Source organism: Parambassis ranga, chromosome 22, assembly GCF_900634625.1.
Source record: "Parambassis ranga chromosome 22, fParRan2.1, whole genome shotgun sequence".
In the NCBI taxonomy this organism is placed as follows: domain Eukaryota; kingdom Metazoa; phylum Chordata; class Actinopteri; family Ambassidae; genus Parambassis; species Parambassis ranga.
The window spans coordinates 15788319-15809339 of record NC_041042.1 but is presented as its reverse complement, the minus strand read 5'-3'; the positions used below and the strand labels follow the sequence as shown (position 1 = coordinate 15809339).

The 21021-nt window shown below is 43.1% G+C and overlaps 1 protein-coding gene and 1 long non-coding RNA gene across 2 annotated transcripts in view; both read left to right on the top strand.

Annotated features, from left to right (window-relative positions):
* LOC114428146 (tandem C2 domains nuclear protein-like) overlaps positions 1 to 18002 on the top strand; it is a 37547-nt gene extending 19545 nt beyond the window's left edge. The window contains exons 7-8 of the mRNA XM_028396503.1: positions 17352 to 17474; positions 17929 to 18002. The gene's annotated coding sequence lies outside the window, so the exon portion shown is untranslated. The remainder of the gene's footprint in view (positions 1 to 17351; positions 17475 to 17928) is intronic.
* Positions 18003 to 18172: 170 nt separating this feature from the next.
* On the top strand, positions 18173 to 20084 carry LOC114428147 (uncharacterized). The gene is made up of 2 exons (XR_003669521.1): positions 18173 to 18312; positions 19466 to 20084. It is a non-coding gene; the product is annotated as an uncharacterized LOC114428147 (long non-coding RNA).
* Positions 20085 to 21021: the final 937 nt, after the last annotated feature.

Below are 21021 nucleotides of genomic sequence, written 5' to 3'. Positions count from 1 at the left end.
CCGATGCGGGTACACACATGTAGACATGTGTGCGCACATACGGGGAGCACACTCCCACCAGCAGATAGAGAGCGCATGTTGTTGTGCTCACCGTTATTGCTCTAGACTGGCTACGCTTTGCGTGGCTAACGGTAGCGTGGCTAACGGCAGCGTGGCTAACGGCAGCGTGGCTTGCATATTTAAATTCTATGGCTGTTGCTAGACAAGGGCAGCTTCTTTGATTAGAACTAAGTGGGCGTGGCCTGTGTTGCCGTGGCAACGGTTGTATTTTGGAAGTAGGCGGGACGAAATAGGCCACGTCAACGTCATAAGGATCAAAGGAAACTTGATATGATGTCATATAGAAGGTTGTAAATAGTGAAGGCTGGATTGTTTTCACACATTTTATTCAAGATTAATGGACTCTACTACGGACACATTATTAGCAATAGAAATAAATACAGATAAAATCTGTGAAGATACCAAGGAAGAGGTTGGTCCCATTATAAATGCATTCTGTAATGGGACAACTCAAGAACAGTGGGCAGCATTGGTTTCAGGTCAGCCTGACACTGAAATGGTAAAGAGGCTTATGAATCTGTTTAGGGATGTCATACTGAAGATCACAGAATGCGTTGTGTGGTCACTCCCAGAAAAGCAACAGGTTTCTGAGGAGGAAGTGTTTCCCATAGTGGCCGCCACGCTTCCTCAGTCGTTTGCCAATGCTCTGGACATTTCTGAAGACGTCCGCAGTCAGACCTCAGACAACTTTTCATCCTTAATTACCACAGAGGTCACAGAGGCAGTTAATGCTGTTGCCTCTTCTAGCCGGGATTGTGAGGAGCATGTTATCGTAAATCGTATCCCTTCCTGGCATAGGCGGGCAGACTTGATCTCCTGCATGGGAGAGATGATGGAATTCCTCATCAAGGTAAAACAAAGAGGAACAAGTCTCATAAAGAAGGCAGATCCTGTCGACAGTATGTTCTCTGGCAGCACTGACACAGACAGTCCACCGTGCTCACCTCAGCAGCAGTCCCCTTATTATAGTGACTGGATCGAGCCTTTGCACACATTCCTTCAAGATCTGATTTCAGAAGTGAATAGACACTCAAACATGAAATGGACCATGGAGGAGCGTATGACCATCCACCACCGGCTTTTAAAGCAAATTCTGGATGCACTGGAGAAGGATGCATATTATATTCCTCCAGACAATTTTAGGCATCTTGACACACTTGTTTATTGGGACCTGATTACAGACTGGAACAGTGCATCGACTGTGGCCACTTTCATGACAGCTGAGGAAACCCTGCACGACAGACATATAATCAATTGTTTCTTGCAACATGCTACAAGACAGCGCTTCAGCACTTGGCTCTCAGGAGTTCTCAGGAATGCTGCTGCCAACATTAAAATCTGTTGGGAAAGGTTTTTAAATGCTATGTGAAACTGTTGCTCCAATGCTGCTGAAAGCATTAAACTCTATTGGCGAAGGTTTTTCATATGCTATGTGCCTGCTAGCCTGTTGCATGCAGGTAGATCATGATTGGTTTACACATGCAGACAAGATAAGATAAGTTTACAACAGGTGGTGAACCTGTCTGCCCTCTACACCTAGTAGACGCACACAACCACCTGTTGTGAACTTGTCTACCGTCTACACCAATTAGACGCACACAAGTTCACAACCACCTGTTGTGAACTTGTCTACCGTCTACACCAATTAGACGCACACAACCCACAGCCACCTGTTGTAAACTTGTCTACCCTCTACACCTAGTAGATGCACACAACCACCTGTTGAGAACTTGTCTACCGTCTACACCTAGTAGACATACACAACCCACAACCACCTGTTGTGTACTTGTCTACCGTCTACACCTAGTAGACACACACAACCCACAACCACCTGTTGTGAACTTGTCTGCCCTCTACACCAAGTAGACGCACACAACCACCTGTTGTGAACTTGTCTACCGTCTACACCAAGTAGATGCACACAACCCACAACCACCTGTTGTGAACTTGTCTGCTATCTTCAAAAAAATTTAAATCTAAAATAAATAATAAATAAACTTTTCTTGGTTCACAATAACTGAAAACTTTTAAGTTGTTCACTGTTGTTTGTTCATACTAAATTTTTTTTTTAAAACCCAGCAATTAAAAAAGTTAAATAGTTAAGAATAGAATAATAGAATCAGTAAAAAACAAACTTCTCTCATTTCTGTCATAATAACTGTGATACCAGTAGCCATTCAACCTGTTATTAGAGCCCGAGCACGAAACGTGCGATTGAAATGCAAGTGTTTATTCTCTTTTTTTCTTCCTCATCATTCGACGCACATTTGACCCCCTGAAACTGTCGCTGTGACTGCGACTTCCCAAATGGCTCTGCAGCGCCCCCTAGAATTTGAAAATATTCAGCTTAACAGCTACGGCCATGAAATTTGGTACACACATGTAACCCTCACTTCAGCAAACATGCCTTTGGAAAAAATAAGTCCACCCCCTACATGGCATCGGCCATCTTAGAATAACCTTGCATGTTCCAATTTGCTCACCCGCACTTTTGCGAACTCCTCCTAGGAATATTGCTTGATAGGGCTTAAAATTAGTGTGCTTGCCCTTAAGAAGTTAGGGACCAAAAGTTGTCAAAAAGCAGCACTTTGTCATGCCAACACACAGGAAATGGATGTATTTGTGGCTGTAACTCCCTCATACTTCATCCAATGTGGATGAAAAAAATTAGGCATGCTGAGGCTGTCATTCTGAACAGATTGATATGCTGAGTGGACACTCTTAGAGTGCCATCTACTGGCCGTATGAATTGTGTTCAGGCTGCTTTTCCATCTTCCCTACCTCGTATTTGAACAAACTCCTCCTAGGGAAATACTCTGGACCTGAGATTTTGTCATGAAGTTGATCTTTCACCACCATAGAGAAAGCAGCTGTGATTCTTGATTTATTAATCCTATCTGCCTCTTACTTTACAATGACAGCAGCCCCTGTGCACCTTTTCATATCACCACCATCATATGCGGGCGTGGCCACATGGCTCAGCAGTGCCCCCTAGAATGAGATCTAAGTCCCGGTTTCACCTACAGGAAACTCAGTTGTTTTTACTAGGTGGGTTACTCCAATTTGAATGTTTTTAAACGACCAAAAGTCAACATTAGGAAATTTGAGTGATATTGAGTCGTGGAGAGCTTTCCAGAGGTTCAGAACAGTTTCACATTCATAAAACATGTGCTCAGTTGTTTCTAAGTTAGTTTTACAAATGTAACGGTTTTCTACCACCAATTTTAATATTTTTTTCATAAGTTCGTTTGAAGGGTAAATATTATTCATAATTTTAACGTGGAATTCTTTACATTTTGGAGAAATATTAGATATATTAAATATTTTGTGCAAATAGATGCTATTTCAGAATTATTATGATCTTTAAGAATAAGTGAGCTTTTTGTTATACCTGGATATAATGAACTTTTTTAAAAATGTTTTGTTATATTTGTCATCTATTAGGTCTAAACCATCTATTTTCACTTTATGTAATTTGGGGGTTGCTGTATCCACCATATTTGTAATTAACTGGATAAAGACTGTTGGGATATTCTGTGAAACCTTCTTATAAATCTCATCAGAACAATTATATTTGGCGTTAAAATTTTTTACATCAAGAACGTAACCATTTCTATCCATAAGGTGTATAACAGACCAAATCTGTTTTGTCATTCAGTCTTCTATAAATATAGATTTCCTCTGACTCAATATCACTCTGTTGTTCCATATTTGCACATTATGGTGGTCAAAATTATGCTTGAACATCATCTTCCAATTTAATAAAACCTGTTGGCGAGGCCGGTTCTAGGCAGGGGCAAGAGGGGGCAGTGCCCCCTCAAATAAATGTCTTGCCCCCTCAAATCAAATTTTTAGACGTTGAGAAAGCACATGTTAATACTCACAAATTTAATATATTACGCGTTGACAAAATGATCATCGGTAGCGGAAAAATCCGACAAGAAGTGGCACTTTTTATTAGCGTGTCTGTCCGTCCACTGTGTGTATTCACAGGCTGCAGCGCACACACACACACACACACACCCTGAGTATCCAATCAGTGTCCGTATGCAAATGAGTCAGCATGTAGTCTAACGGTGTAGTGACAGGTTTCAGTGGTTACGGAGAGGAAAGACATTGAAGAAGCTGCACACACGCATCTCGGGGAGTGTGAATACTCCGCGCCGAAATGAACTTTGTTCTTGTTCTTGCCACCTCGGGAGCAAGGAGAAAGTTCTTTGTTCTCGTGGAGCATGCTCCCAGCTCTACAACAAGCACAGTGACGTGTCCGCTGAATGAGACAGCCTGAAGACAAATGACCGCTGTCTGACAGAGCCCTACTAAAGCCCCGCGTCAGACTGTAGTTCTGTTCTGTTTCAGATCACCACTGCAGTTTCTACAAAGCCAGCTGACTTTATGCATTATGCAATGCATCCATTTTATATGAAAGTTTTTGCAAAGGGAAAGAGACTGTGGTTGTAAAGTGGACAGGAGTAGAGTGCTTTAAAAAATACAAATAAAACAAATAATAAAAGAGAAAACATTACACAATCTATAGTCTGCTAGGAGTCTGCTGTGCTTTATTTATTTTAGTGTTACTTTTATTCATAAGACCTTTTAGGTTTGTAAACTTAAACTTACTTCAGATTACATGTTTTTGAGAATAAGATCATCCAGATAAATGTTATGTTGTTGATGAATAAAATCTGGATTAAGGATATTTTATTTATTCAATGTTTATGTTTCAGTTTCCCCCTGAGGGATCGCCACCTTATAGTGTTCAGGGGGATTGCGTGCCTCAGTGCTATACCAGCAGAAGCTTAGTCTTCAGGTGGGACTCACAAGTTGGACAGGTCTGAAGATAAAGGCCTGACAAAGTGCAATCCACTTCTCCAGGCTGGCTTTTGACACAGCTAACAACCCAATTCAGCAAGGAACATATTGTCACTATAAGACCAGAGGAAAACAGTGCTTTAACATGAAGTGTACACATGGTGCCCCCTTCACATTTCCGACTGCCCCCTCATACATGCCTGTCTAGAACCGGCCCTGCCTGTTGGTGAAATTTTGAGAGTTTTATGTGTAACTTGGGTATATCAAAATCACAAACTAGTAGAAATTTAATACCTCCAACTTTGTTGAAATTGATTCTATTAATGTCTTTTATTATTCTGGGTGGGATAGCCAGGGAGTACGCTGGGTATATTAGTCTGGATAATGATTCAACCTTATTAGCAGTGTCCTACCGAATAGTAAATCCCTCTGCAGCCACATATTTAAGTTGTTTTTGCATTTGTCAACAGTGTTTTGAATATTCTTCTTTTCACTACAATCAGCACTTTTGGTTATCCAGATTCCTAAATATTTGATCTCATTTTTGACAGGTATATTATACAGTGAAGAGTCATCACAATTATCAATACTCATAAGATCACATTTATCCAGGTTCAAGTGCAGACCAGAGGCTTGCGAAAAAAGTCTTAATTGTGTCTAGAGCCATTGGAATTTGTTCTTTTTTTAAAAAAAAAAATGATTGTCGTATCATCAGCAAGCTGACTTGTAATTAACCCTTATGCACTGTTTTTGTCATTTTTGTCCTCTGAGAATAATTTGTTTAATTTGTCCATAACTTTGTCTATATGTGAACAAATTGAATCATTTTTGCTGAATAAGCTTAATTAACGGGTTTGAAAATCAGATAAATAATTTAATACTTTTAATTAACTTCAGTTCTGATCAAAAGTAGTAAAAAAAAATCATTTTCCCCCAGGATTTTGACCCTTTAATCACCAATTTTATAAGGGGTGGTGCTGATAAATGGAAAAAAACAAAAAAACAATTAATACTAATTTTTAATAGAAAAGGTGAATGTGGACTGGATTTTTTTTTAACCTTTATTACAGTCTTGGTCATGTCAAACATTAGTAACAACATTGACTTTAATGCATTATTAGTGTTTGCACAGCACTGGATTTACATTATTTTGGTCTTGGACATTTTGGTCCCATAGACTTCCATTCTAACCACATTTTTTGACTGCACAACCATGGCACTACATAATCATGCATTCTTGATTATTGGCAGTTTACCCTGTTGGTAGGAGGTAAAATTTGTCACTAACTATTCCTGTTAGACTCCAAGATGGCGGCGCAGACACGTGCGGCGGCTTCTCTCTCTCCCGATTCTTCATTGTTTTCGTGTTCTATGTTACACGTGCCGCAGACTTATAGTAAGTCATCGCCGTGTTTGTATGTCAGGAAGCGCACATACAGCCGTGAGCTACTTTTTAACATCAGCAGAACTGTAAATGTTGAGTTAGACCCTGCAATCGCTGAAGAGCTACGGGACTGTGGACTACTCCGCCTGCCGGCACCTCTACCGGCCCCTGCAACACCATCTCGCCCGCAGTGGAAGCGCCACAGGCGGTGTGAAAGGAAGCAGAAGAGGGGCAAGCGCGGAGGGATACGGACCAGGCTAGCGGCTAACCCACATAAGCCGGCCATCCCTAGCATCGTACTGGCCAACGTACGCTCTTTGGACAACAAAATGGACTATATCCGGCTACTTCGCGCCACACAGAGGACTATAAGGGAGTGTTGTGTGTTTGTGTTTACGGAAACATGGCTGAACGACAGCATCCCGGACTCCGCCATTCAGCTCAACCGCCTAGCGTGTTTCAGAGCGGACAGAGCCTTGGTTGAAGGAGGTAAGACCCGCGGCGGCGGGCTCTGTGTTTACATCAATGACTCTTGGTGTCGGGACGCTGCTGTGGTCTCCAAACACTGCTCGCCACTTGCGGAGCTTATTATTATTAAGTGCCGGCCGTTTTACCTGCCACGGGAGTTTACAGCTATACTGCTTGTAGCTGCGTACATCCCGCCGAGCTCCAGCAACAACAACAGGAGCGACGCACTGAATGAGCTCTACCTGCAGGTCAGTGAGCAGCAGACAGCCCACCCGGATGCTGACCTCCAGGAGTACTCAGAGACTGTCACTGCTTACATCACCAAATGCATTGATGATGTAACTGAAACCAGGACTGTCAGCATTCGAGCCAGTCAGAAACCATGGCTGACAGGGGAGGTCTACAGGCTGCTGAGGGCCAGGAACGCTGCCTTCAGAAGAGGCGACGACACCAGCCTAAAGTTAGCCAGAGCCGACCTGTCCCGTGGCATCAGGAAGGCGAAGAGACAGTACTCCAGGAGGGTTGCCCACCACTTCAGCGACAGCAGGGACACCCGGAGCCTGTGGCGGGGGATACAGACCATCACAGACTACAAGCCCCCACCACAGACCTGTGACAGCGACACCTCTCTGCTGAACCAGCTGAATGACTTCTTCGGACGCTTTGAAGCACTCAACAGCACTCCTGCACAAAAAATCACATCCTCTCCCACTGACCAGGTATTTTCCCTGTCCCGAGCCAGCGTGAAGACATCTCTCAGCCAGATCAACGCACGCAAAGCTCCCGGTCCTGACAACATACCTGGCCGTGTGCTCAGAGACTGTGCTGAGGAGCTCGCTGAGGTGTTTACAGACATCTTCAACATCTCACTGAGCCAGGCTGTTGTCCCCACCTGCTTCAAAGCCACCACGATCATCCCTGTGCCGAAGAAGTCCACCCCCGCCTGCTTCAATGACTACCGTCCAGTAGCACTCACACCCATCATCATGAAGTGCTTTGAACGGTTAGTCATGAATCACATCAAGACGGCCCTTCCTCCCTCTCTGGACCCCTTCCAGTTTGCATATCGGCCCAACCGGTCAACCAGTGATGCTGTTTCCACAGCACTCCACACAGCTCTCACCCACCTGGAAAATAAAGACTCATACGTTCGAATGCTGTTCATAGACTTCAGCTCAGCATTCAACACCATCATCCCACAGCAGCTCATCAACAAACTGGACCAGCTGGGGCTGAACTCCTTGCTGTGCAACTGGCTGCTGGACTTCCTCACCGGGAGACCTCAGACAGTGCGGGTCGGCAGAAACACATCCAGCACCATCATAATGAACACCGGGGCTCCCCAAGGATGTGTGCTGAGCCCCCTCCTCTTCACTCTGCTGACCCATGACTGCACGCCAACACACAACACCAACATCTTGTGAAGTTTGCGGACGACACAACTGTGGTGGGTCTCATCTCCGGTGGAGATGAAACATACTACAGGAATGAGGTGCACCTTCTGGCCGGGTGGTGCAGAGACCACAGCCTCTCCCTGAATGTGGAGAAGACAAAGGAGATGGTTGTGGACTACAGGAGAGCACACAGTCAGCACACCCCTCTGACCATCGACGGTGCTGCTGTGGAGCAGGTGAGCAGCACCAAGTTCCTGGGTGTGCACATCACTGAGGACCTCTCCTGGACTAACAACACTGCATCCCTGACCAAGAAGGCACAGCAGCGCCTCTACTTCCTCCGCAAGCTCAAAAGAGCCAGAGCCCCTCCCTCCATCCTGTGCACCTTCTACAGAGGGGCTGTTGAGAGCATCCTGTCCAGCTGCATCACTGTGTGGTACGGAGCCTGCACCGCCACCTGCAGGAAGACGCTTCATCGCATAGTGAGAGCAGCTGAGAGGATCACCGGCGTCCCTCTCCCCTCCCTCCAAGACCTCTACGACAGCCGTCTCACCCGAAAGGCCCTCCGCATCACAGGAGACCCCACCCACCCTTCACACCGCTTCTTCAGTCTGCTGCCATCAGGAAAGAGACTACGCAGCCTCCGGGCCAGGACCAGCAGACTGAGGGACAGCTTCATCCACCAGGCTGTCAGGAAGCTGAACTCTCTCCCTGCTGTGCCCCACTTTCTCCCCCTTCCCTGACACCACCCCCCACCCCCTACCCCTACCACCATCCCCTCACCCCTACCACCACCCAAGATAGGAACTCTTTGTACCAGCCACTTTACCAAAGGAACTCTGTGCACCAGTCACTTTTTACCCTGTCATGTCACACCAGTCTCATATAAGCTGCTATAACTTAAACTATTCCTGGACTGTTACATTATGCCAACTGCACTGACTTGCACCATTGCATCTTTTGCACTCTCATACCAGTCTCAATAAGCTGTTATAAGTTAAACCATTCCTGTTTATATTATGCCAACTGCACTGACTTGCACTATACATCTTTTGCACTCTTACTGCATTGTGCCTTCATTATGTGCCTTGTATTTTGTGTGTGCCTCATTGTAGGTACATTTTTTTACACTTTATATTTATCTTTAGTTTTTAGTTACATGTTATATGTTGCGGAGTGAAGAGTAACGCAATTTCGATTCTCTGTATGTTCAGCACATATAGCAGAGTTGACAATAAAGCTGACTTGACTTGACTTGATCACTTGGGGCCATCTTGCTGATCTACTTGTGGATTTTTGCTGTCTCATCTTGGATGGTGGCTCTGATGCTCACCAGTCCCAGGCCTTCTTCCTTCCTCTTAGTGTACAGCCTCAGGATGCTGGATTTGGGGTAAAGTCCTCCATGCATTGTGATGAGCTTCCTTGTCTTCACATCAGTGGTTTCTATGGCCTCTTTGGCCAGTTTATTATGCCAGCGGGGTATCTGATAACTGGCAGGGCGTAGGTGTTGATGGCCTGGACCTTGTTCTTCCCATTTAGCTGAATCCTTAGGATTTGCCTTACACTCTGTAGGTACTTGGTTGTGGCTGCTTACCTACGGCTTCTTCGTGGTTCCCATTTGCCTGTAGGATTCCAAGGTACTTGTTGATTCTCTCAACATCCGCTATGCTGCCTTCTAGGAGTTCAATTCCCTGAGTCTTGACAACCTTTCCTTTCTTTGTTATCATTTGACCACACTTGTCCAGTCCGAATGAAGTTCCAATGTCGTTGCTGTATATCCTGATGGTATCGATCAGTGATTCGATGTCTCGCTCACTCTTGACATACAACTTGATGTCATCCATGTACAGGAGGTGGCTGATGGTTGCTCCATTTCGTAGTCGGTAACCAAGGCCAGTCTTGCTGATGATCTGGCTGAGGGGGTTCAGGCCTATGCAGAACAGCAGCAGGGACAGAGCATCTCCTTGGTAGATGCCACACTTGATGGAGACTTGTGCAATTGGCTTGAGGTTGGCCTTTGGATGGTTCGGTGGAGAACATCCTGGTTATTCTCCGTGCTTCTATTTCTCTGGTGTATCTCTTCAAGCGTGTGGCCAGGGCTGAGAGTCATTGTTTAGCAGTCTCCAGAGCTTCTGTTATGGGTAGTCTGCTGTATTTCTTACCTGATTTCATCCTCCTTCTCTGTAGTTCTGATAGTTGGCTAACTTCTCTCCCAGTTGCCCTTATTTTTGCCTCTAAGCTTCTCCTCCATGCAGGACACTGCTCCGTGGTGGTGTGTATTTCTTGGCCAAGCATCTCAAGGATCACTGTTGCTGTGGTGTACATTAGCTGGTTGGTCTCAGTGATGGTCACAGTGGGGATTGTTTGTAGTGCTGCATTCACATCCTCTAGTAGACTTTCAGAGAGTACCTCACTTAGTCTCGGTATCTGGCTGCAGAGGTTCCAGGTGGTCATCTTGCCCATGATCTTCTCTCTCAGGTCAGCTGCTCTTGTGTTGAGCAGGTGAGGGCTTACTATTGGGGCTTGGTACCCAATCTCAGGTGAGGATGATGTTGTTTCCCCCCTGACCTTGTGTCCTGGCTCCCTCTTGCCATAGAATTTGTGTTATATTTTATCAATCTCTAGTTGTGATAGCAATTGTCGTTTGCGGATGTTGGAACACTGAGCCACTTGATGTTTTGGCTGTAGTGTAGATGGTGGGTTTCGAAGTTTCCATAGGTCCCACAGGTCCCACATAGGCTTCATGTAACCCCTAATGCTGGGTTTACTCATGTAGTAGCATTCCAACAGTTCCCTGTTGTCATCTCTCGTCCAAGAGATCTTGTTCTTGTTCCAGTAGCCCATTTCTCATCAGGTTGTCCTGGTCCCCTAACACCTGACGTGGACCTTGTTGACCCGGGCGACGTCATTTATTTGTCAAGGACAGCAGACTGTCTCTTATCACTATTATAACTATTGATATGAAAAATATGTTGATGCTGTACATAAAGGCCTCAAATGAAAAATATGATGGTATGTGAAATAGCTTTGAAGGAGTTGGATTCTCTTAAATTAAGCCCTTTTTGGCAGCACAACAATGCCATTATCTTGCCAACAGTTGATTATTTAAACACCCAGCTGTTTTGGCACATCAGTCATTTAGAGCTCTCTGTCCATCTGGTGAACGTAAGCCCAATATTCACTCCTTTGGCTCTATGTTTTTTGTTTGTTTGTTTCTACATCTGCCTCTCTAGCTGCCAAATGTTCCATATGTTCACCAGGCAGTTGTCGATGCTGTCTGTCAGCTCCTGTTGTTTGGTGCTGAGTAGGTAATCATCACATAAAAAGTAGTGTTTAAATGGTAAACTCCTTTTACCAAGGCGAAAGTGCCTTATTTTATAATTCAAATGTAATTGACACTAAGTGAGAGCTCATTGTCCCAAACAGTACCATACTGTGGATGGGACAGGTCTAGTAATCCAGATGTGTACAGTATAACTGTGAGCCTAAAACATACATGCAGATTCCATAAGAGTGGAATAAACAGATGACAGCCAGGTACTGTGACAGTATTGTTACATCACTTTATACATTTATTCATTCATTCATTCATATTTATACAAGATTTACAGAAATCACGAGGGATGGTGTAGTCGGCCATGTTGAGAAGACCAGAAAGCACACAGCAGCTCAAAACGCCGCAGCCATGTCTTACATGTCACAGGCCTGAGACCACTCATTCGTTCATTAACCTACACACACAGTGTATGCAAATAGCCAGCATTACATGTATATGTTCCTTATTAGTTTATGTACTTGTACTAAAAATAATATATTACAAATGCTTGTGCCAGCGCCCAGCTTTAACAGGAGGTTTAGTAACTTTTGTTTCGTTTTCTTATATTTTCATGTTTTGCTATTTCATAGGTAGGTTGTTTTGGAAAGGTTTTGGAAAAGATGATCATTTGCATACATTCTCCTCTATTTTCAGAGTTACCCAGAAGACCAGCATGCACATGAGCACAATGTGTCACTCAGGTAGTCTGTGTTGCTTTCTATTCATCACTCATCAGAATAGATGATATTGCACCTTCTGGCCTAAAAGGATGGCTGTACTGGCCATCATCATGACATGGAGCACATCTAATAACTGATAACCCTCTTGGGCTGAGATTGGCTTCAGTCACTGTCTTGAAATACATTAACCTATAATATGAAAATTATAATGTATAATATAAAGTACCTTTGACAAGAGAAGATCTGCGTATCCTTCTCGTTCTTGAGGTTCATGTGTGATCCACCGAATGATGGCCTCAAACACAGCCACCTCCTGTCTCACATTGAGGTCGTCACTGCTGATGATGTCACTGACATCTTGGTCCGAGAGCTGTAGTTTTTTGTGAACTGCCAGATGCTGATGCAGTTGTCTGGGCAGAGCCTCTTTTCAAAAAGTTGCAGCATATTTGCAACAGCTCCACTATATTAAGGGAATCAGCTGCCATGAAAAGCCTCCATGCGTTGGACTCTGTCACGTTAACAGAGCCAGTGTATGCAAACTCAATGATGAGCTTCATCATGTCTGAGGATATGTCAGGAATACTGAAGACTTTCTTGTCAGGTTCAGACCAGTGTGTGAAGAGAGCTCTAAAATACACAGAAAAAGTTCCACAACATTATACTCCACTTTTATGCATTTCAGTTTTTAAAACGGATACTAAAATGAGTCACTAAGTCACTGGTGGATTTATGGGTAACTTTATTCAACAGTCTAGTTACACAACATTATCTAATTCACTCATGACTTCTAAACTATACATCAAGTTTAAGTTTAAGATAAAATAAGTTTGAGCCTATAGAGGGAGAAATCACTATTGGATGCTTTAAAGGTAGGGTAGGAGATTTCATTCTGATGCACTTTTAATATATATATATATATATATATATATATTATCTATTTTATAATGGAGGCTATGCAGGTAAAGTGTCTTGCCCAAGGACACACAAGAGTGACTAGGGAGGAGTTGGGATCGAACCACCAAATTTCCGGTTACCACTGAGCGACTGCTGCCCACAGTGTAGTTAGTAAAGGTTACTAACACATTAATTCAAAATTGAGATAATCTGGGGAAGTCATCATCCTCCACCTTGATGACGGCATCACAGAAAAGCTCCTGGTCAAGGAGATCCTTGTAAACTAATTCCCTGTATTTTTTAATTATGTTGACTTTGCAGACTGTATATTTTCTCTGTTTGCTGCCTGTCTCCTCTCAGTATATAACAGAAGTTCAAAGACATACTGTGAATAGAACTCTTGTCATCAAAGCAGGTCTTGTCATGAAAACAGGGGTCACCAGGTCTTTCTAAAATTTTCAAATGCCATGAAAGGCCAAAACAAAAGCTGGCGGGCCAAATTTGGCCTGCAGGCCCACCAGTTGAGCAGTCCTTCTTTAGATTAATATTTTGCATATTAATATATCATATTTTTACAGCAGTTTTTAAGGTGTGTACATATTTTTTACCCGAGGATCATAAGTGTGAGTTTTGCGTTAAAAATGCCACTGCAAAAAAAAATAACAATGCATCAAAATCAATGTTACTGCCAATCATTGACACATCAAAGGCTCTTAGTATAATAGTAATCAAATACTACATGGAAAGTATTTAATGGAAATTATTTTGTTTTTTTGTTTGTTTTTTTTCCATAAGAAACAGAGGGGGTTTGGTAAACAAACTGGCCTTTAAAGGGTTAAAAACCCCCAAATATAATTAATATTTGATATGTATATTTCAGGCTGAAGTAGTTTTAAAAGACTGAGTCTAAAATGTGAAAAAATATTTTTTTACAGCAGTTTTTAAGGTGTGTACATTTTTTGTCACGAGGGACAAATCTGTACGTTTTTTTAAGGATCTCCTGAGGGTTAAATTCTGTGTCTGCATGTTCTGTTGCCCCGTTGCGGAGACAACGGCAGCTTTTTTCATTAGAACCAAGTGGGCGTGGCCTGTGTTGCCGTACCAACAGTTGTTCTTTGGAAGTGGGCGGGGCGAGATAGGCCACATCATATGTTACGTCATAAGGATCAAAGGAAACTCGAAATGATGTCATGTAGAAGGTTGAAATAGAGAAGGCTGGATTTTTTTTTTTCACACTTTGAATTCAAGATTGATGGACTCTACTACAGACACATTATTTGCAACAGAAATGAATACAGACAAAATCTGTGAAGTTACCAAGGAGGAGGTTGGTCCCATTATAAATGCATTCTGTATTGGGACAACTCAAGAACAGTGGGCAGCATTGGTTTCAGGTCAGCCTGACACTGAAATGGTAAACAGGCTTACAGATCTGTTTAGGGATGTCATATTGAGGATCACAGAATGTGTTCTGTGGCCACTCCCAAAAAAGCAACGAGTTTCTGATGTGGAAGTGTTTCCCATAGTGGCCGCTACGCTTCCTCAGATGTTTGCCAATGCTCTAGACATTTCTGAAGACGTCCACAGTCAGACCTCAGACAACTTTTCATCCTTAATTGCCATAGAGGTCACAGAGGCATTTAACACTGTTGTCTCTTCTAGCTGGGATTTTGAGGAGCATGTTATGGAAAGGCCTGTCCCTCGCAGGCATAGACGGGCAGACTTGATCTCCTGCATGGGACAGATGATGGAGGAATTGCTCATCAAGGTGAAGCAAAAAGGAATCACAAAGAAGGCAGACCCTGTCGACGGTATGTCCTCTGGCAGTACTGACACGGACAGTCCACCCAGTGATGACACTCCTTCACCAGGGCTCAATCAGGTTCCCACTGAGCCTCCTGGAAAATGGAAGTTGAGGTCCAAAAAACTGGAGCATTCTATACCAGAGAAGAAGTCACCTGAACCAAAAAAGGTGTCTTTCTCACCTCAGCAGCAGTCACCTGATTATGGTGACTGGATAGAGCCTTTGCACACATTCCTTCAAGATCTGATTTCACAAGTGAATAGATACTCAAAGATTAAATGGACCATGGAGGAGCGTATGACCATCCACCATCGGCTTTTAAAGCAAATTCTGGATGCACTGGAGAAGGGTGCTTATTATATTCCTCCAGAAAATTTTAGGGATCTTGACAAACACGTTTATTGGAGCCTGACTGCAGACCGTTACGATGGATACTTGAACAGAGCATGGATGTGGGCCAATTTAATGAACAAAGGCCACATGGACGGACATATAATCAAATGTTTCTTGCAATGTGCTACAAGACAGAGCTTCAACACTTGGCTCTCAGGACTTCTCAGGAATGCTGCTGACGACATCAAATTCTATTGGGGAAGGTTTTCAAATCCTGTGCGACGCTGTTGCTCTAGGGCTGCCTACGACATTAAATTCTTTTGCAAAAGGTTTTTAAATCCTGCACGATGCTGGTGGTCCATAGTTGTTGAAACATTTGAACCCTATTGGTAAAGGTTTTCATATGCTATGCGCCTGCTAGCCTGTTTCATGCAGGTAGATTATGAGTAGTCTACACATGCAGACCGCAGATAAGTTTACAACAGGTAGTGAACTTGTCTACCGTCTACACCTAGTAGACGCACACAACTCACAACCACCTGTTGTGAACATGTCTGCTGTCTAAACCTAGTAGACGCACACAACCCACAACCACCTGTTGTGAACTTGTCTGCTATCGACAAAAAATGTAAATCTAAAAAACGTATCGTTTCACAATAACTGAAAACCTTTAAGTTGACTATTTTTGTTCATACTAAATTCTTTTTTTTAAACCCAGCAATTAGAAAAAGTTAAATAGTTAAGAATAGAATCATACAATTAGTAAAAGACATCTTCTCCTCTCATTTCTGTCATAGCTGTGATGAATGTACCTGTAGACATTCAATCTGTTATTAGTTTGATTTCCGTTGCTAGGCAATCAAACTATTGTTCTTCACCCTCTTTTTTCTTCTTTTTTATTCTTCCATATGTTTTTTGGCGCAGCATTCCGGGCCAACAACAACTTTTTTCAAACAATTACAGTTTTTCAAATATTAGGCAATTTCCGTGAGAGAGCCCTTCAACGATGGGGCATCTGCCAAATGTATCTCCTCCTACAAATTTCAAGCTACAGACTCCATTTTAGTCTTAAAATACTCATTAGATGCTGCTCTATCAAACTTGTATTCAGAATTTTCTAATTCCGAATCGGAATCCGCACGCCAGGCTCTCAAAGTTGGAGTGGTTTTTGAGGTCTCCTCTGCTGTTACCATGGTGACAGGCAACACACAGAGGCATACAAAGCTCTGAATTGCTCTGATTCTCCAGCAATTTAGAGCAATCCTTCACATCAGCATTCAAAGCAATGCTTCAGCTGCAGCAATCAAACTTGCATTTTCTTCAGGCTCTTTTCTAGTTCATATTAAACTGCTTTGTTTCGAGGAAGAAAGAGAGTACTCGGGTGAATGGGACTCCACCACAAAAACATGATGATCAGATTGTGTTACTTAACATGTTACTCGTTAGTTATATTATATCATAGCTGCCTGACTAAACACAAAACCCGTCTCTCACCCACTCCACTCATCCACTCATCCACCCCACCGGTTCTCTGCAGACCGGTGACTTCACACCCTGTGAAACATAAACAGAGGTCAGAATTTTTGATTTGTCATATCCTCATAAGGAAATGTGGCTATTATGATGCAGAGTGTGAACCGCTCCAGGGGCGTCAGTGGAATTCAGCTGTAATCTGAGAAATCGCTAATCTCGAGTAAAAACAATGGCAAACCGATGCTGCATTGAAATGTTAACTGTTGTGTTAAGACCTTTTCAAACAGTGCTGAAATCCTGAGTGCTGTAGAAACAGACTGTAGTGAGCTGGTGCCAACAGGGAAAAAAAACTCCTGTGGTCCTAAAACACTGCAGTGGAATCAATTAAAATCAACGACAGAAGAGTTAATACAAGAATAAAAGTCAAATCACCTTTGAGAGAGTGGCACAAAAAGACAGCAACATGGAAATCTGAACACATCTCACACTGAAGCATGCACAAAGTAAGGAAATATTCTGTTTTATTGATTCATGCAGTCTTTTTTTAAATGTCTAAACATAACTGAGAGCATGCAAATGACTACAAATACCTTCTAGTCATGGTTCAAACTGACCTATAAGAGTGTTTTAATGTGTGTGCTGCCCAGAAATGTTTAATGTTTAATTTTCAGCAGTATTGTTTCGGTATAATAACATCTATAAGTGTCACCGTTGTCACTCTTCTCTGTTCCAGACATCGATGAGTGTGAGACAAACTCTCATCACTGTAACCCCACCCAGGTCTGCATCAACACAGCGGGTGGCTACACCTGTTCCTGCAATGAAGGTTACTGGCTCATTGGTGGACAGTGTCAGGGTGAGTTGTATCCATATTAAGTAATCAAACGTGTCCTGAGAAAGCTCACCCATCGTTTCCCCTTGAACTGTGGTGCGTTTAAGGAAGCTCTGACATTCTAAATTCAAGCTTTTTATGCACAAAAACAATGTTATGATGCCTTAAAAAAGCATCTATATAGTAAGCATGCAAGCAAGTATGCAAACATTGTAAAATAGTGTGGATTCACTCATGTCAGTGAAATGTTTTTTGCAGCTTTGAAGCTAGAAAAATCGATTCAGATTGCATATACTTTGTAATCAATAACCTTAAAATCAAGGAAACCACCAAAGCTATCAATTACTGTATCACTGTAAACAGCTGCTGAATGTCTAGGAGAAGGTCATTGTGCTCTCAGCTCTCCTCTGGAGTAACGGCGCCCTCTACATGTTAGTCACTGTAAACAGACCTCAGTATTCTGTCTCTTTCTGTCCAGATATTGACGAATGTCGGCACCACCTGCATCGGTGAGGATTTTAGTTTGATATACAACACATCTTAATCATTAGGTAATCTTTGTTAGTATTGTTAAAATTTTAAGATATATATGACTGAATTTCAGTCTTGTTCCTGAGCGTTGGCACATGCCGAACTGTTGTTTTTTCTCTTTATGCTGTTGTTGATGTTTTGAGAAGGATGCTTTAACTGACTTTGGCTGTTGCCTGTTTGACAGGCCCGTCACCATTTTGACTCATGGACTTGTCGTCAGGGTGCAGTGTGCCTGCAGACATCTTCCAGATGCAGGCCACCACACGTTACCCCGGCGCCTTCTACATCTTCCAGATAAAGTCAGGCAATGACGGACGAGTTTTACATGAGGGTGAGTTCACAAACTGTACACAAGAGTGAAAGAGAGATAGATCACAGCACCACCTACAGTTTAGTGGGAGTGATAAAGGAGGACATGGAAGCAATGTTTGGTTGTTAGACAGTCAGACCCACAGCTGAGGCTGCTTTGTAACCAGTCAAAATAAAGTTTCTGAATAAAGACTCTTAATGATTGAATTCAGCCACCCACATTATGTACACTGATGCACCTGATGGTTAGTCTGAGATTATGATTTCCTCCCCATGTCTGCATGGACCTACTTGGGGCACCCTGTAGTTATAATCTGTGTAATACTTTATAGGTCTTGCTATGCTTGCTGCTATAACGACTTAAAATTCCCTTCTGGGAATAAAATCGTATCGTATCGTATCGTATCGTATCGTATCGTATCGTATCGTATCGTATCGTATCGTATCGTATCGTATCGTATCGTATCGTGACTGGTCATGTCTTGTACCAAGGTAGCAGGTGGCCACACAGAGGCCAAAAGGATCTATTTTCTTACACAGCACTGGTTGACACCTTCAGAACTTCAAAATGTTGAACTGTGCAATCTGAAAGGATTTACTCCTTCAGATGGGATCAGATTATAAAACTGTACAATCCACTTTACACATCTGCAACAGCTGCTTAATAGCTGACATTTATGCCTCAACATAACACATTGGATACCTTCAGTTGTGATCTAGATTTGTCCACCTGCAGCCTGGAGTGGGCTTATTTATATAAAGTCTTAGTTTAGTCTTAGTTACATGCATCATAAAAGGTCAGATTTTGTGGACATATTCTGAATATGTGCCATTATATTCAGAATTACTGGGACACCTTTTGAAAATAAGAGTAGTGCATTCAGTGCACCATGCAGCCAGTAGATGGAGCAATTAGTACATCTGTGTAAGAGGCTGAGGCCGGGTTCTTAAAGATGAAATGAAAACATGAACTCAGAGTTGGGATCCTTTTTTAAACAAGCCCTGGTCAGACTTCCTGTTCTATACATTCACTGTTATGACTTTGTGCTCACGTGTTGGCTTGTTGAAAACAATACGACGAGGCACAGAGCCATGAATTTCTTCCTTTGTGTGCAGCTGTCCCACTTCACTGCTTCCTACTCCTCATTCCTCACATTCCTCCCTCTGTCCCACAGCAAACCAGCAACGTGAGCGCCACGCTCGTCCTTGCGCGGCCGATCAAGGGGCCGAAGGAGGTGGTGCTGGACCTGGAGATGGTCACAGTCAACAATGTCATCAACTTCAGAGGCAGCTCCATCATTCGTCTGACGGTATTTGTGTCAGAGCATCCGTTCTGAGCTACTAGACTGGAGATTACTGCAGCTAGCTGATGTGATGTTTTATTGGAGACAGCTCCCTTTTTTGTTTTTAATCATAATGTCATCCTCAATAAAGACACGTCCGATAAGGACTCAGCCAAGATCAGCTGATGGGAAAGCATTCCTGCACTCACATCCACACCCCCCAGTTTAATGGACACTGAGCTTTTATAGCTGCGATAAGGACTTTGGACATACAGGAATATTTGTGGTGTACAGTTCCTGACCTGAAGTCATCCTCACCGAGTCTCAGTGTGTCTGCTGTCTGTCTGTGAATCGTCATCTCTTCACATATGAAGCTGTGAAAGTGACTTCAATGCTGATCAGGAGGAGAGCCAGTTTATCTGATGTAATTGTGCATTTTCAGAGCCAATAATGTAACGACTGAGTTAGCGATCACAGTTTCTTTTGCAACCAATAAATGTTTTCACCGTAATGACCTCCTGAAGCAGCTTTTCAGATTATAATCATATTTCTTCGTGGTGTTGAAGACACTTTGAGTGCACAGGAGAACACATTTGGGGCCACTGTGACACTTTTTGGGGATATAGTTACACACCATTAGAAGGAAACAGTACAATTTGAGCACACAAAAGGACCAAAAACTGTTAAAACCGTAGCATATTTTTGATTTGTTATGTTTTGTGATAAACTGTGGGATATGTGCAAATATCAACCACAAATTCTGTGATTACATCTGTTGACAAATTTGGCTGTTTTGGGATCATAACGGATCGGATGTGTGTCACTGGCAGAGGAGCTAAACTGCTTCTTTGCCTGCTTTGAATCATCCCAGCAGCACTCATCTGCTCCAGCCATGCCCCAGCCCCCACCCCCATCTGGCTCCCGCACCACTCCACTCACTATACAGGAGCACGATGTCAGACGTTCAACATGTGCAATATTTTATCCATACTTGAATACTGTATATAGACCATATTTATATTCTCAGGACTTGTGCATTGACTTCTATGCAGCATATTTAGGGTGCTCTGTGGCAAATTCTCTTCTGGCTGGTGGAGAGCTGGTGCAACGTTTGGCCGCACAGTAACATCAGGCTCCTCAATACTGAACTATATTTTGAAATTATGATGTATTGCATTGAGGTGCACTGTGACAAATTGGGGGATTTTGTATATTTTGGAGCACTTCATTTGCAAGTGTGCGGGGGGGGGGGGGGGGGGGGGGGGGATTTTGGACGATTTGGGCGCACTGAAGCTATCAACAAATTGTGTAGAGATTACTACTACTACAACCTAATCAGTTCCCGTCATGAGCGCGCTGAAAGTGAGCCTGGTCAGCAAACAAAGGCGCGCACTGATCCAAGTTTCTGCCTGGATGATGTGCACTGTTAAAATGGAGACGAAGCGGAA